Genomic DNA, 15113 nt, shown 5'->3' with positions numbered 1-15113 from the left:
TCTGGCACGCCAGCCTTGCCAGCTCTGCCTGACGCTTTCCTGCCAATCCTGCCTGGCACTTTCCTACTAGCCCTTCCTGATGCTCCATTGCCAGCCTCTCCGGGATGCGTGCCCGCCAGCCTTGCTGGGTACGCGCCCGCCAACCTTACCCGATGCCTTCGGATGGACTTACCCAACTCCTTGCTAACTAGGCCTATTAGGCTAGCCTAATGCTTAACCTAATTCCCCTTGACCTAATTGTCCCCTATAAAGTGAACAATGCCTCCTCCATGGAGAAGGACTTTCCCCCATCGGCTTAGCCGCCACTCTAGACCCTTTCTGATGGCTCAGCCGCCACTCAGGAGTTTCCCTTTGGCTTAGCCGCCGCTCTCCACCTACAAACACCATGTCTCTACACTACCCTAACACCAAGATGGTTCTCTCCAACTAATAAGAACCATCTCATCTCTACCAATTGATCTAACTTGATCGTTGGAGCCTGCTCCCGAGGCGCAGTCCTTGGGAGCGGTTCTAACGACTTTGCTATATGCTTCTTAGATCTTCGTCGTAGTAGTTGTCCAGAAGACATCCCGGAGATCCATGTCGCATCATTTGGTGCCACCCGGACTTGAACGAGCAACCACCATCTCGCTTGGTTTCAAGCTCGTTCTTACCTAGATCTGTTCAGATCTGTTGCGTTTCAACTCAGGTTTTGCTCATATCTGTTCATTTCTACCATTATTTGTTCAGATCTGTTTGGCTCTTGCCAAGATCTGTCTAGATCTGATTAGCTATCTTTTAGATCTCTCGATCTGATGCGTTTTCGTTTAGATCTGTAGATCCGCTTCATTTTTAGCTCAGATCTCTAGATCTGCATGTTTTTGTTCACTCAATCATCTCTCAAGTTTAAAAACACCTTATCAACTCTGTTTTTATTTACATTTTGATGGTTCACCTCAGCAAGTTGGGGAGAAAAGAGGTTTTTACGAGTCTTTCATTATCTTTGTTCATATTTTGGTGTTTTATCCAACAACTTGAGAAGAAAAGAAATTTTCGTGATTATTTACCATATTTCTAGTTTATGTTATCAAGAAATCACCTTTAGTTTATAATATTCTGTGTATAACTTCATTCAAGTTGTTTTTTTGTTGTTTTATTTAGAAGCTTAGAGAAGGAAAACGAGAATTTTTTCAGATATGTTTTCGTTCGGATTTTGGTGATTTATTCAGCAAGTTGAGAAGAAAAGAATTCTTTACAAGTTATTACCTCTTTTACCAGCTCGTTGAGAAGAAAAGAATTCTTTACAAGTTATTACCTCTTTTACCAGCTCATTATTACAAGAAAAATCACTTTTAGTTGATGATTTTTTCTTCTTCAGAAAATCACATTTAGTTTATGATTTTCTGTCTACAACTTCACTCGAGCTATATAGAAGCTTGGAGAAAGAAATAAGTGTATATAAGTTTTTACATTTTCAGAAAATAGTTCTAGTTGAGGTTTTATATATGCAATATCATTTCTTGAAACATTTTGTTTGTATGCAATGCTATATTGCTTGTACGTCCCAAAAAACCTCGAGAAATACCATAATTTTGTTAGATATTTATGCATTTTTACCAAAACACATCCCATTTTATTTATCATTAGTTTATAGTTCATCCCATCAATTAAAGTAAAAAAAAGAGGAAGAAAGGGAGTTCTACAAGAAGAAGTGATCTATAAAAAGAGATGTATAAAAAAAACCATCAAAAATTCGTTCATCCTTTTCAACAAGATACACCAGATACGTTTGACACATTTACCTCAAAAATCGCATCTATCTATTACCCTAAAGTTTACAACTATAAATCATAAAGCAAAAAAGGAATTACATGAGTAGTGACTTGTTGTCACCTCTCAACCGACAAAAAAAACAAAGGGGGGGGGGGGGAGGGGAGGGGGAAGGGTGCACAGTGAACCATAAGGCAAAAGACAATAAAACATGTAGAAAAGTCAAAAGGCGGGTCCCACCTTGCTCACATGTTCTTCCAAAAGTCATCAACCCCCACCTGGTGCCTCTTCTTCCCAAGAAAACATCAGAGGCAACTTTTCTTCAAATACCACTTCCCCTCATCAGACAACTCACCAGTAGCCTCCAATATCCAATGAAATTGCTCCGAAAGCAGCTGTCGCCAACCAGAACTATCAGAGCATTCGCCGCCAACCGGAGCTAAAGCTACGATAATCCCTTATCTCTCGATTCACCACCAGAAACTGGAGCTACAACACCCCCCACCATCGTTCGTCGACTACAACCGCCTCCCCGACCATCGTCGGGTGCCTCTAGCTCAGACAAATTGTAACATACGCGTTAATAACCTTGTTCAGTTATCATGTTTTGTAAGCTTGTTAGCTTAAAAATGAATATTATTAAATAATATATGTTTAGAACGTTGAGTTCTAGCAAGATAGTTTTATGAGATATGGAGTAAAACTATGTTTAGAATCAATCGCAAAGTATTGGAAGTGATGGGAAGTCTTATGAGATTCCAATCATAAGTCAACTATCGGAATTAACGAAAATATAACATTTAAGTTGGAAATAAGTAAAACTAATAATATTGAAAGTTGTAAATTATCTCGTTAGAAACGTTTAGGCGAAAACCTCACCAAAATCTGAGATATAACGAAGAAGTTATGACTTATCAAAGTTTCGCGACAAAACCGACACAACGCCATATAACGTAAAAAGTGAGTTTACAATAAACTACTTTTTAGCTTTAGTGATCTAAATGAAAGTCGTAGTATTTGTTAAACCGAGAACTTTCATAAAAAGAACGTCTAAATCTGACTTCATATGAGGAAGTAATGATTTTTCTAAGATTCAACATAGCAATGTGCAACTCGAAATTCGAATTATAGATCGAGCAATTTTTAGTTGACACAACCTAAATGAGAATCGAAGATCTCGTTAATAGTAGTTCAACGGTAAAAATACAGACAAAAACGGACATTGGATGAAGAAGTTATGATTTTTTAACGTACTCTTTCTGTCCCGGACTGTTAAAAATATAATATTAAAAATGAAGTCAAAATTAGTTGATAGAGTCTAAACGAAAGTTGTAGAGTATGATTGCACCTATGCGTGGATATAAAGCACGTCAAAAATGGAGTCCGTATGCGAAAGATGCGAATTTTTACAGTTCGGGGCACAAACTTCAAGATCTGACCAAGCTCACGACGTGAGCAAGAAATTCTCACAATGTGAGCAAGAAAGTCTCACAACGTGAGGTAGTCCATCGAAACCCTTCAAGCCTAGAACACACACGACAAGCCTACACACTGATCAGGACAAACTCACGATGTGAGCTTGTATGGCTCACAACGTGAGTGTCGAAATTTCGAACTATAAATAGATGGTATGCCCTTTTTGTTCCGTTTACACTAAAACACAACCCTCTCTCCCGTATTGCTGATTTTGAGCCATTTTCCCGAGTCAACGATCGTTAGCTGCTGACAGTGTCTAGCCAGATTCTACCGGAAAAACGCATTTAATGGGTAATTACAACGCAACATTCGGTTATTTCATGGTGAGTTCAATATAGGGACAATTGTATGTTATGTGTTATATGTGCAATGTTCTTTCCTGTGTTATTCTGGTATTGGTTTTATACCGTTAATCATGTAGAGCATGTCAAAAATCACTTTTGGTATTTGGTTTGAGCATTTGGCCATGTAGAGCATGTCTCGTATTATCCTGGTATTGAATTTATGCTTTTGGCCATATAGAGCATGTCTCGTATCACTTCTGGTATTGGCTTTGTGCCTTTGGCCATGTAGAGCATGACTCATATCACTTTTGGTATTGGCATATGGATAGGTAAGACTGAAAGCCAGTATATTTTGGCAAAAATGATAATCCAAAATTATATTTTTTGTGCCACTTGGGCTGAAGTTTTATGATGTATATTATGTTGAAATTGTTATATCTCATTGATTGTAAATCTTTGAATCAGATCATTTGTTGATATGGAAAGCTTGACATATGATACACATATGCCTTTGTTGTTCTTTATCCCTTTTTGCTTCTGTCATATTGTTATATATATATATATATATATATATATATATATATATATATATATATATATATATGACATGACGTTATATTGTATCTATTGTTGAAATCACTAAGCGTCACCCGCTTATCCCTCTCACTGTTTAATTATTGCAGGTGATAAGCATCCAGTATATGAATTATAAATTTCTGGGTAATTATGTAATATATAAAAACTTTGTAAAAACCTTAATAGTTGGTTTGTATCCATGATTTTTGGTATTTAGACCATCAATGTAAATTATAATTATGAATATGCATGTAGCATATTTGGAGTAATATTGTAAAGTTTAGAGAATGGGTTCTCTCAATCATAGTATCAGAGCAGTAGTTTAAGTGAACTAAATCCCACAGATTGGTATTTAGACTTAAACTAATGGAAGTTCAATATATGAATGAATTTATTGTAAGTATACAAATACAAACCATAGGAAAGACTTAATTGGGGTGTTGGGTAATGATAAATCTTAATATTCTAAAATACCAAGTTACTTTAAAATTTTCAGAGCATTAGTTTAAGCAAACTAGGAATTGTGAGGATTTCTAGACTTAAACTTGGATTGCTAAGTGATGATGGTGTGATGTGTGCCTAGTATACTTTTGGTTGAATACCTAAATTAATATTAAATAGACACAAGCACTAACATATTTTAGGAGATATGCCTTATATTCTAATATGTGCTAAATGATAAATAATATAGAATGCCTTAGGTAGCTTACCTATATTGCTATAACTTGAGGAAGTTTAAGGTTTGTTGCCGACCTTGGTTTGGAAGATGAATGTTTTGGTATAATCCATGAAGTTGTTCCACCGCTGACCAGATTGAAGCATGATTGCTTACGGAGTTAGAAGAATTGAAAATGGTGATAAATACTTCGATGGTATCGAAATTGATATCGTGCAAGATTAAGAAGAATTCAATGGAGATCAAAGGAAAGGCTAATAAAGTTTTCAAACTCAATAGGCCAAGACTTTGCCAAACATTGTAATGTAGTATGCCAGTACGAGTGGTATGGTAAGAGTTAATATGTAACTGTTGGGTTATGAGCATTCTAACACTCCTAAGTGTACATGCAACCCTAAATACCTTGGATCTATGTTTTCTCTATTATACATGCAAATATGAACATCCAAGGTATTATCCTAATCTAGCATACAAATAATGGATATAACAAGATAGAATACATACCTCTTTGATAGTGCTTGTCTTCATGAAGCTTGAGTGCTTAGTGCCCCAAGTGTGACACCTCAAATGGTTCACACAACACCATAAGCACTTGGAATAACTTAGAGAGAAATTAGAACACTTCATGAAATCGTGTAGCCCTCATACATACACATAGTGTTAGTCACGATTTCTTGAGCCATGGGTTTCTTTTATATGGTGGCTATTAGGGTTACACCATGTAACTCATGACTTTACCCATTCCTTATGCTCCATGGATTTTAACCTCCATGGAGTATCCATGGGTCACCCCATGGACTTAGTCCAACATAAGGAATCTTGGATCACAAGCCCACACATATAAGAATGAATGATTTACACAATCAACCCATATATTTAATTAGTCTTCTTTTGATCACTTAATTAATTCCAAATTAATTCTTGATCAATACTAATTAAATAACCTTATTAATATATTAGAACTTATAATATATTAACAAACCTTAAGTGTTATTTCTCTCATTTTAGTCTATCCAAGTGCATGATGCCATGCAACCCAAATGGACCATGCCGGGTCGGGTCAAGTCTTACCAATTATAGTTATGGACTTAGACATTAATCCAACAGTCTCCCACTTGGATAAGTCTAAAACTATTATTGCGTATGACTTCAGGAACCAACTAGCAATCGTAGCTCTCAAAAGCTTCTGTCGAACTATGACCTTGTAGATGAACTCTGATCTTTGTCAACGATTTGTCCATTAGATAAGGGATCATATATTCCTCCATTCTAGATATCATATGGACTGAGACATGGATTATAATCATTCTCTCTGTCCATTAGTTGTTTCCCGATTTCCGATTTATGACGACTGACTAATTGAACAAATCAAATCAGTCCTGGCCCGGCCGAGCACTTCCATTTGTCATCATCAAATCATCGAGGGGCCCACAGATATCGCTTTCATCCCGAAGGTAAAAGGAATGGATAAACTTCGACTCATATGGCTTGTTCTACTACTTGTTGAATCATACACAAAGACACGTTTTATAACATCGAGTTACCAATGCGTTTCGTGTAATCAATGTACTATCAACTCATAGTAACAACTCATATCTCTAGGTTTGAAGAATATAAGATATTATCGTCTCATGATCACTCGTGATAAAACCCATGAAGTGATTCCAATGAGCGCGGGTTGAATCCAATACTCAGAACTTATGAGCACTCATGAGTGTTGTAGCCATTTGTCCAACACCTTAGACCTCTACAAGCCAACCCATGACAGTCTTAATTCATATCTACTTCCAACATATGACCGACTGTGGATGGTTTGAATAACTTAGTCATTCCGGAAGAATAACCTAGTTTATTCGGGAAGTCAAAACATGCAAAGTGAAACACAATAATAATTGAATCCAATATGGTCTCAGAACTTATGAATATAAATAAAACTCCTTTTATTTATCACCATATGATTACACATTATTCATTGTATATTGTTTTAGCTATCAACATTATTCTTGAATTTAAAACAATAGTTGTCCCATGCTCCAAGCATGCACACTATGTTTTCTAAACAATAGTCATGCCATACACCAAGTATGCATAATATGTTTGACTATGATCTTTATTTTGTGAACTAGATCAAATGAACATAACTTCAATGATTCTCTTTTAACACTCCCAAATCCTTACTGCAAATGCAAGAATTCCAAATTCATGTCATTTACTGAAATCTGTTAGATTCTAAACTTATATGCATTGATCCTCTTGTAACGATTATGCACAAATTCACAAAGACTTGGCAACAATCATTACAGAGTATTCCAAAGGAGATCAGCTCCTTAGAAACATCCTTCTTGCATTAAGTTTCCTAATCTTAAACAGATTGAAAATTCTAACTTTGAAACATTTCCAGATTCATTTTGACTATCACTTCTGAACAAGAGTTGCCTCCTTACAGATTATGTCAATATGGTCCTTCCAGAATTATCACTATACTTCCAATTGTCCTTGAGCAACAAATCTTTGGTAAACCTTAGATTGTCCTCGACAATTGTTTAATCCTTTTAGTCATATCCAGTTCTAAACCTTTTCCCTTCTTAATGCCCCAGGCATTTGGAAACTTTTAGAAAGGATGAATATAGCACATGTAATCGATCCTATATCCGAAGCATATGGGATACGATTCATGATGTCTCACATAAAGACTAAACCAGTCTTTTGCTATAACGTTTCCATTTCTGTTTGCCAAGTTCTCATAATTCAGAGTATGAAAAGGGATGCCATAATCATAATCGAATTTAAGAACGCAAATAATGGACCCATATACAGAATTTCCTTATGTTGAGCCATTCCAACATGAAATTCATATATATCCTTGACTAAATGATTAAAACCTCACGATCTAAGCTTATAGATTTGAGATGAAGTATAATTTCCTCTCCCTTAATTATAGCAAAACAACTTTTTCCCAATCGAAACCTTTTGTTTTTCTATAATTAACATTGCTAACTTGCAATACTTATCATAATTATCATGCTCCCACTAACATGATGATTATTAGCATAACACTTATGCTCCCACTAGCTTTGACATGTACTCAGAAATCAGCTGGACTTCTAGAAATCAATACTTTATTGACCAAAGTTCAGATTTCTGATACTGGATTGTTTTTGATAGAACTTTATCAAAATCATACACCTTCTCTTAGATAGCTCATGGGTGTGTCAAAACAATTTTAAGAACTATGAAAAGGGATGCCGTAATCATAGTCTTGATTGTTTTGACCTTTGCCATTTCTCACAAGTCCAGGTTAGTGTGCCGGTAAACCACACACGCTCCACTAAAGACTTTGAGAATGCAAATATCACAATTGCTATCTAGCTAAAATCTACTTAGTGGAAGTGTTTCCTCACCATCATTTTCATGAATCGAAGAGAAACCTTATGACACTTAGATTTAATGGTGTATGAGTTCTTATCCATGTGAATTGTCAAAACCATAGTCACAAGACAAGGATAATGACAAATCCAAACTCATATGGACTGAACTCAATCTTAATTTCTTGCCTCCTGGTAGCTCAAGGGCCTACCATTGCTTCCAAGTTGTTGTGCAACACATTGAGAGCTCTAAGAACTCATATGCAAATCCAACTTTAACTGGAATGGGCACATAATATGTCAACACGATAGGTTATAAACCTTAAGTCGTGTGCTAGTGAAGAACTTTAGGTTCCATTCTTGATTAGTTCTTGAGAATTTCAAGACCTTTAAGACTCCCACTGTCCTCTTGACCTATAAGACTCCCTTGTCAAACATCCAAGAGATAGTGTGGATTCTAATCAAGACAAACACTTCACACAATTAGCCGAAGTTGGTCTTTGTTTTATCCAAAACATCACAACTTACCAATTTCAAATGTACAAGAGTAGAAAACTTTTACTCTTACATTTGTCAAGTGTTTTAAACCTTATTTAAGACATGTCACTCATATTACAATCTTGGAGTATGACTCTAAGACTTGTATTGAAACGAAGTATGACTCGTCTTCTTGATTTAACCATTTCAACAATTCAAGATCCCTTCTTCTTAGTCATAAGAATGCACTAAGACTTCCTTAGAGAACTAATTTTGATATGGTTTCTTAATCATTAAGATGATCACAAAACTGATACTAAAGTACTCTCCCATCTTTTCAGATTTGAGAAACTTTTATCCTTCTGCCTAATTTGATTCTTCTTATTCGCTCTGCCATGCATTGGAACCTTTTCCAATGTCTAAGAGTTACACTTAAGCTTGTAAGTATAATCATATTTACTGAGCTTTAGTAAACTATGACGAATAGCCTTACATCTTTTGTGGTGGACTTAATCAGTGCACATGACTATGTACTCGACCCCTTAGTCCATTACTTGACTCACACATTCATGTGAATAAGTAATTAGTCTTAATTTTTCAATACTTGAAAGTTCTCATTCATCATGCTATAGAATTTGCATGATTCCAAGTCCCGGTCCAATTGAGACTTTGGATGATGAGAATCTTTCCTTGTTTGGTAAATTTAGACATTACCACAAATGAAAGGATCAATTTCATATTTCCACTCTTACTATTAATGGAATCGTATAAGCAACAATTTTTCCTCAAATGCCATTGTAAGGATATTTTAAAATAAATAAAATCAAAATTTTCTTTTTATTTTAAAACTATGCGGAAAAACTTATCCTTACAATCCATACGAAAACTTGTTGTTGTCTATTCCTTAGCAATATCTCATAACTCCTAAGAAGTAGCTCAAGAATCCGATCTTCAAACTACGCGATAGAAATCCATCTATGCGATCAGATTCAGCATATTCTTTCTTTAAGTTCCTTTACTTTTCTTTGATTCTTAAAACATTACCATGTGACCCAGTCACAACATGTATCAGGAATCTCAGAATAGAAACTTAACAGAGTTAGATTTGTGGACTTTTACCTGAAGTAGAGTCAATCTTATTGACTTTAACATCCTTAGGTAAATTAGGCAGCTTCGCAACTAATGACCCTTACTTTGGCAATATAAACATATGGACCCTTTGATAATGGTACACAGGACTATTACAGACTTAGCTTTTCTCTTTACCATTTGTTCAACCGAGTTGACTATGGCCGATCCCTTTCCATTGGGAAGAGAATGCTTTTTTTCTGTATTTCCAGTGTCACCATTGTCAATGTCCATAAAGTTTCAGGAAGTTGATCTTAACAATAGATGAGATCATTAAGGGTCTTGTCATAGTCTATTTCATAGGTGTCCCAAAGGAACTCACTATGTAACTTAGAAAGTGATTGAACCACCAACTTTCTCAAGACATTGACACCCAACTCTCCCGGCTTGTCAATATGTGACTACATCTCCAAGATGTGATCACACCTAGACCTTGTCTTGCCAATAGGGTTCGAGTGACCTTAAATTTTTCAAGAACTTGTGGGTTAGGGAGAATAATTAGAAGAGGAGAGAGAAGTATGATATCCATGGGACATCATCTTCATTTAGGAAAGCTTGTTTCAAGAGATTTGGGAAGATCATAAATGTCTAATCCAGACATGTTATGGGAGATATTCAAGATAGTTGATCTTTGAGTCCTTAATATGACACCCAATATGAAAATATTAAGGCTAGGACCCAACAAACTATTTTATAACTTAGAAGAGGTATGCCGTAATCCAAGCTATAAAACAATTTGAAGGTAGGTGAATGACGATTCACCAATTTCCACCAAGATAAACGAAATGTATTATTAGGTTTTAATTGGTTTTGAAACTCCTAGATCTTTTGAGATTCATTGAACTGTTCAATGGCATGTTTCAATCTCGAGTGTGCCCTTCAGGTTTTGTGACTGGGATGCCGAGGATCACAAAACAAGGTGTGAAGTAACCATGCAAATTACTGGGTACCCTTAAGTGTTTATCCCTCAATCGATGTGCCGGTTAACCACACACGCTCCATCGATACTATGATAAACATTAAGTTACCCTTTGCCTACCTTGTTAAATACGAGTTAGTGTGCCGGTTAACCACACGCGCTCCACTAACCGACTCAAACAAAGTGCAAAGTGTAATTTTGTGGATTAGCACCTTATTCACATTTTTCTAAGTAACTAAGATTGGGTATTATTAAAAGTTTAGTTACTTAGTATTTATCATTAATACTTTTAATGAAGGGAGAATTATAGTCATGTCAAACCCGTTCGGCTAACGACCCTCCACCAGTCAAGCGAGCGGTGGGTGAGAGTGAACACCCATTAAGTTGCCATTTTATAGGCAACAACCTTATACCCACCTTATAGACCGGCTTCGTGAATGAGGCGTACTAGCGGTAAGACCGACTTTACTCTTATACATATAAATATTATTAACTTATAATATTATAAAGTATAAGTGTTGAATTTTAACTTTTAAAATTCTAAGGGCTAACTTGGAATTAAAGTATTCATAAGAGAAAACTTTACAAATTCCAAAACTTGAGGGCAAGTTTTGAAACTATTCAAAACTAATTAATTCCATAACTTATGTATTTAAAGTAGTTTTAATCCAAAAACTCTTCAAGTTCCATAACTTGTGGACAAATTATGGAAGACTTTAAACTAATAAAGAATTAATCTTTTCTTTATTTTATAACTTATGGAATTAATTAAGGTTACATATTTTATTTATTTATTTATTAATGAAGTGACTCTTGAACCTCCATAACTTAAGGACAAGACTCTTCATCTTTTTTGTAACCTTTGCCAACTTTATGAGTTTTATGAGTCTTTAATGTGACTCTTCATGTAACTTAAGGATAAGTTACACAAACACATTTTATACTCAACTCTTAGATTAATTTGGATTGAAAACAACTTTTTCACTCAACTTTTCTATTAATCTAAGCAACTCATAAGAACAAGATAATTCAAATCAAACTTTTTCATGTAATTAGTCTAACCTTTAAACTAATACAAAACATGAATCTATTGACAATTATCTTGAAAATGGATTAGCATGAACATTACCACATTTAAAAACAAGTTTATAAGTTCAAAACAACTTAGGGTAATGTTCCTAGTCCATTTCTAGCCAAAAACCTCGAAGATATGCTGTCTGGGGTCCAACTCGTCGAGTGCATGAACACAACTCGGCGAGTTGGATGCATTTTGCCTTGGACTCGGCGAGTCAGCTGGGCTGACAGCATCAAAACTCGATTTTTCAGCTTCTATTGCAGGTATAACAAGAAAACAAACCTGGCTCTGATACCACTGTTGGGTTATGAGCATTCTAACACTCCTAAGTGTACATGCAACCCTAAATACCTTGGATCTATGTTTTCTCTATTATACATGCAAATATGAACATCCAAGGTATTATCCTAATCTAGCATACAAATAATGGATATAACAAGATAGAATACATACCTCTTTGATAGTGCTTGTCTTCATGAAGCTTGAGTGCTTAGTTCCCCAAGTGTGACACCTCAAATGGTTCACACAACACCATAAGCACTTGGAATAACTTAGAGAGAAATTAGAACACTTCATGAAATCGTGTAGCCCTCATACATACACATAGTGTTAGTCACGATTTCTTGAGCCATGGGTTTCTTTTATATGGTGGCTATTAGGGTTACACCATGTAACTCATGACTTTACCCATTCCTTATGCTCCATGGATTTTAACCTCCATGGAGTATCCATGGGTCACCCCATGGACTTAGTCCAACATAAGGAATCTTGGATCACAAGCCCACACATATAAGAATGAATGATTTACACAATCAACCCATATATTTAATTAGTCTTCTTTTGATCACTTAATTAATTCCAAATTAATTCTTGATCAATACTAATTAAATAACCTTATTAATATATTAGAACTTATAATATATTAACAAACCTTAAGTGTTATTTCTCTCATTTTAGTCTATCCAAGTGCATGATGCCATGCAACCCAAATGGACCATGCCGGGTCGGGTCAAGTCTTACCAATTATAGTTATGGACTTAGACATTAATCCAACAGTAACCCTATACAAGATGCTCAGATTTAGTATTTAATAATACCGAGTGACAATTGACTTCTATCACATACTTATGAAAGTTCCATAGCGTGTTAAGCTAAATCCATTTAGTTGCTTAGGATATACACTCATAGTGTTGTATGAGAATAGATAATTCTGTTAAGCAAGTATGGTGAAATGAGATAAAACAGAGGGCATCAAATCAACCTTTTCGGGAATTTGAGGTATTTCTTGTGCCCTTTGTTAGGTATCCATTTAGTTGCTTAGGATATACACTCATAGTGTTAAGCAAGTATGGTGAAATGAGTCATTTAGTTGTGAAAGGCTAAATGACTTACTAGTTAGAGTAAGTTAGAGTACATAGTTGAAGGAGATATACACTCATAGTGTTGTATGAGAATAGATAATTCTATTAGGAATGACCGAGAACCAAGTCGAAGCTAGTAAAACATGCTGATATGCAGTTAAAATGCAGACTTCCTAGGATAGATTCCTATGAAGTAGACTTAAAAAAAAACACCCATGAGAAGAAAATTTTCTCATATAAAGGAATGAAAATGTCATGAAAGGATAATGAAATGAATAAATGTGCATGGTGACTTGCATGAGTTAGAAGATGATGCAGATAGTTGGAGACTGTTTGTCTCCACACTACTAGAGTAAATTCTGGTATATTACGTCTTACGGAGTAGACACTACTCGAGAAAGAATTTACATGAAGAATTTGGAAGGGAAATTCCTATCGAGCTAGGAAAAGTATTAGGATATGCTAGATCAAGCATATGTGCGAAAAGGATTCTATAAGGCGAGTATAGAAAATCCAAGATATGTTTGATAGAAACGCGAAATCCCTAGTTGAGTTTAGGAGAAATTGTTGTATGTACTTGTTTGAACACATTCATGTGTGATAAGTTGCTTTGTGAAAACTTTTGAATGGTGACTTGGAAAAACTGTGAGATAATACTTGGGACAAGTATGAGTAGGTGTGAATAGTAGTAGATGCCTATACTACTGGAAGCACATGACTCATACTTGGATCAGGGACAGTTACAAGGTTACCAAGAAGCTAGTAATTGATTTCATTTTTATTCAAATATGTCATTATCTTCATTTCTGTGATGATTAAGAAGATGATTTTCGTTCAGACCCTAGTGGTCATAAAGAATCGAGTCCGATTAATATAGATATGCGAAGTGAGTTGATTGGTTCAGAGAACCATGTCTTGTGTAGTGACAAAACTTCAGTCGGGAGATTAAAGAAGGAGATGGTCGAGGTAGTCGATAGAAGTATAACAACCTTCATTAAAGGATTAAGAAACCATTAGCTAGAAATGCTACTTTTTATGAAGATATTATATCACATTAAAACATAAAGGAAGGTTTCTTCTATGATAATGTTTGACTAATAGAAACCAGAGTATGGTTCATTGTGTGTCTTTTGCGTTATGAAATCAAAGGTCATTAGAATATAAACATTCGAGTTGTTGTTGTAGCAAAAGTGAAGACCTTATCTTGGGTTGAGTCTATAAACCTAATTTAAGAAGAAGCAAGAGTCTGCAATGAGAATTGAGTTTTTAATTCGGAGATTAGGACCGAAGGCCCAATGGAGAATGAAGAACGGGTGCAGGCTTGAGCACCACCATCAATTAAGAAGTTTGAAGAGTTTTAAAATCGTTTGGAAAGCCAAAAGCTAAAGTCCCTACATTTCAGATTACCATAGAGGAGGCACGTGAGGACCCGAAGTTGTGACTGATTCATTTCTCGTCAATTCTGGACCTGCTCACATCTTATTTGATTCTGATGCCTCAGATTTTTTTGTGTCTCGTGAATTTGCACATTGTTTTCCAATTGCTTGTTCGCGCCAACCATTTCATGTAAATACCGGGAAGTGTATCATTACTTACTGATAAAGTCTATAGAGCTTGTGTCATAGAAATTGAAGGTTATAGTTTTCTTGTTAACCTGATTCCTATCTCCTTGCCCAACTTTGATATTATTATTGGCATGGATTGGTTATTAAAGAACCGCGCAGAACTCTTGTGTTACGAAAAGATGGTACACATCCCTATCGAAGGGAAGGATCCAATTTATGTCTACGGTGAACATAGACTTAAAATCTTAAAAACAATCTCTTTCCTAAAAACTTGTAAATTTATATCGAAGGGGTATCCTATTAATCTAGCCTATACAATTGATATATGAAAAGAGGGGAAGAAAACTATAAATGATGTTCTTGTTGTTAATGAATATCCTGATGTTTTCCTCGATGATTTGCTTGAACTACCCCCCGGATAGGCAAATAGAATTATGAACTGACTTTATGTCTAGTGCGACT

The sequence above is a fragment of the Lactuca saligna genome, chromosome 4 (assembly GCF_052625555.1).
Source record: "Lactuca saligna cultivar CGN05327 chromosome 4, ASM5262555v1, whole genome shotgun sequence".
Taxonomy (NCBI): Eukaryota; Viridiplantae; Streptophyta; class Magnoliopsida; order Asterales; family Asteraceae; genus Lactuca; species Lactuca saligna.
This window is presented reverse-complemented; position numbering follows the sequence as displayed.